At 51.0% G+C, this 3,389-nt stretch overlaps 1 long non-coding RNA gene across 1 annotated transcript; it reads right to left on the reverse strand.

Annotated features, from left to right (window-relative positions):
- Positions 1 to 1,029: 1,029 nt before the first annotated feature.
- LOC148378206 (uncharacterized) lies at positions 1,030 to 2,108 on the reverse strand. Its single transcript, XR_015856096.1, has 3 exons — positions 1,907 to 2,108; positions 1,702 to 1,827; positions 1,030 to 1,332 (listed from the first exon to the last, which is right to left on the reverse strand). It is a non-coding gene; the product is annotated as an uncharacterized LOC148378206 (long non-coding RNA).
- Positions 2,109 to 3,389: the final 1,281 nt, after the last annotated feature.

Below are 3,389 nucleotides of genomic sequence, written 5' to 3' on the forward strand. Positions count from 1 at the left end.
TCCATTGGCGTCGTTTTCGCGTATAGCAAATCCGATTGGTTGGGAAGGGTGCACGGTTATGCAGCCGAGGGGTCCTGTGATCGGTGGGATGTAAAGTAGGCGTCGACGTCACGTCCGCGTCACGTGACCACGACGTGGCAGACGTCATATAGCAACCGCTGTTTTGTTTAGTAGACTTACAGTTGTTATGCATTGACATAATGGCGCACACACCAAATAGATTTAAATAAATTAAATAATTCTTCTGCCCACTCTCTTTTAAACAAGTTAACTCTCCCCGCGGATTTGAATTCCGGCGAAAGTTACGCCCATCGACGTCACGTATGTCACGTGACCACGACGTGGCAGATGTCATATAGCAACCGCTGTTTTGTTTAGTAGATTTACAGTTGTTATGCATTGGCATAATGGTGTGCACTCAAAATAGATTTAAATAAATTAAATATTTCTTCTGCCTACTCCCTTTTAAACAAGTTAACTCTGCCCACGTCCATTGACGTCTTGTCTGCGTCACGTGACCACGACGTAGCGACGTCATATAGTAACCGCTGTTTTGACCAGTAGACTTAGTTATTATGCGTTGACATAATGGCGCACTGGTTAGCATGGCCACCTCTTAAGCATGATGATGCGGGTTCGACGCCTGATCAATGTTAGCATGGAGTGAGCTGAAGTGCATGGCGCTGAAGATTTGAATCTTTGAAATGCGCTGAGGTCTGACATATCAGGCAGAATGGTTTGCCATCACGTTCAACAAAAAATAGAAACTTTCCCACTCTGATTAAAACGTCCTGTGTTCATCTACGTATTTTCGTTTTGCTGTGCATCTTTTCCCTGCCATTTCGAGAGCCCAATTGACACTCATAGTTTAAAGAAATGTGTTTGCCCATCCTACTTTGTGGAATTTCACCACATGCGCTTTTGACCAAAATACCAAATTGAACTCAAGTGAAGCCAACACGCACAAAACACACACACACACACACACACACACAAATGTTGATATGAACATAAAAGAGCCGCATGCGGTTCGGGAGTTGCGGCTTGGCCAAACCTGTACTATACAACTTTATTTGTATAAAATTTTCACAACAACTGTCACACAAACAAAGCGGGAAAAACCGAAGACGTGCGTGTTCCGCCCACGCTGGATTTATTTGCACCTTTGAAAAGACACCGTATTGCCGCAGATGTGGCAAAGAGTACTTTTGGGCATCTGAGACGGAAGGATGTCCAAAGCATCACGTCACCTGCTCTGGTAGGCATGGTGGTGGGACGTTGAGGTCAACCGCTTTGGGGTTGGCTGAATCTTTGATCGCAGGATGCCACACACTTGAAGACAGAAGCAGAAAATCAGAGCTAAATGCAAAATGTACTCACCGGTGACTCCAAATTTTTTCCCCCCTGAAGAAACAGCTGGACGGGTGGCCCCGGCTGGCCAGTGGGACTCTTGTTATTCTGACCCTTTTTAGTGCGCGTTTGGGGCAACAACCGTTTTTTGTGGCGCTCTCTTCTGGTTCAAAAGTGCCCTGCATGTGAATTTGCTTTTCCTGCCTTCTGATTGGATGAGCGCCGGTGTGACGCGGTGCCTCTGTCACCGTGGCGGGGGGTATACGTTGGCATCGGAGCGTCTGCCAACGTCTGAGACCGGCTGGCAGTGTATCGGAGGTGTCGAGTGCGGTGCCGCTGGAGCTCACTCACCAGCTGGTGTTAGGGCCACAGAATGAAGGCCAAGGAGAAGAATAGAAAGAGAAACAGAAACTTCTCCTCCAATTGTTTGATTTGTCTCTTCTGAGCTTCGATGAATTCTTTCAGCTCTTTGTTCCTCTAGGACGGACAAATGGAAAGTGGCATTCAAAAGCCAGTAAGCGTGCAAGTAAGTGCCGGGCTGGCTTTGGGCCCTTACCTGTTGCGCGCTGTGCAGCAGATCCATTCTCTCTTGGAGGATGCAAGCGTCGCGCTCCCTCAACTCGCACATCAGGGCTCGCTTCCATTGGTCCACGGCGCTCCTAAGCTCTTCTCTCTGATCCGCCGTCAGCACGTCATTCACGCCAGCGTGGCTGGCTTTTTCGCCGTCCGTGGCGGGGCAGTCCCGCTGCGGTAGCGCCTCGTACAACATGGCCTCCAGCTCCAGGATCCTCTGGGCCGCAATCCTCGTCCATCAGTGGTCCGGCGGGAGATTTGAGGGCGGCTTACCTTATGAGCCTGGTCCATGGAACACTTCCTGAAGTCCAACTCTTCATCCAGGTAGCCCTTCTGCTTGCAGAACATATCCTAGCACAGCTCAAGGTCAGAATTGTTGGGGCACATTGCCGGAGTTCCCCTTGGCTGATGTCGCGTGTCTGTCTACCTTCTCACTTTCAATGTCCAACATCTTCTGTTGAAGTGCTGACTTGGTCACTTTGATGTATTCTAACCACTGAGGAAAGGCTGCTGTCACATAAGCAGAATGCGAGAGCGTGCGTGGACGTGCGCGTTACCTTCTCGGCTAGGGTGAGAAGGGTCCTGGCGTGAATCACGACCACCTGCTCCTCGTTGGTGAGATTCTGCAAGAGCCCAAAGGCACAGCGTCAACAAGCTTCTTTCAGCGCAAAGCCTTCCAAAAGTCACATTTGAGCCGCCGAGTCTCGTGGAGTGCGAACATAAGGAGTTCGACATACACTTACGGCGTTATAGCCCAGGATGTCCAGCTTCTTCATCAGATCACTGATGACGATGTCCGGGGGAAAGGCGCAAGGAGCAATGTAAGGTGTTCTGGGACCTCGGGTTAAGGTTAGGGTTGCGAGGGACGCCTTACGTACGCTCACGCCCTCGGCCTCGCAGTAGATCTGCAAAGGGCTGAGGCCGTCTGGGAAACGGACTTGCAGAAACTTCAAGACGGGGGAGCGCCACTCCCTCTCCTGAAAGGCAGAGGCATGCATCCGTCCGTCCGTCCGTCCGTCCGTCACATCTCTGGCCTCAACACGCTTGTGCGAGTCTTCCCACCTCCAGCTCCAGGATGCGGAACTCAAGCAGTTCGTTTTGGTCTCGGATATCCTGGATGTGCTCTTTCAGACGCGCTTCTTCCGCCTCCATCCGCCTGACCTGAAAAGACAGTCAGACCTCATCTGCGGGGCTTCCCGACAGGTGTGACGCCAAGCGACTCCGCCCAGCGCCTTTCTTTCCGTCACCTTTTCGGCCAACTGCTGATTGCTCTGACGCAGCAGCTGCTTCTCCTCCACCCACTTGACATTCTAGAAGAGACAAACGCGTGGACAGCTTTGGAATGTTGTGTCATTTTCATCCACAAATTCTTTGGTTGACTGGAAAATGACATTTGCTTTTCTCCGCATTTTCCCAGCCACGTTCGGGGTGGTGGGGGGGCTTGGTCCAGTAATGCCAGACGGATG

Source organism: Syngnathus floridae, unplaced genomic scaffold, assembly GCF_059516105.1.
Source record: "Syngnathus floridae isolate MCC-2025c unplaced genomic scaffold, RoL_Sflo_1.0 HiC_scaffold_58, whole genome shotgun sequence".
In the NCBI taxonomy this organism is placed as follows: Eukaryota; Metazoa; Chordata; class Actinopteri; order Syngnathiformes; family Syngnathidae; genus Syngnathus; species Syngnathus floridae.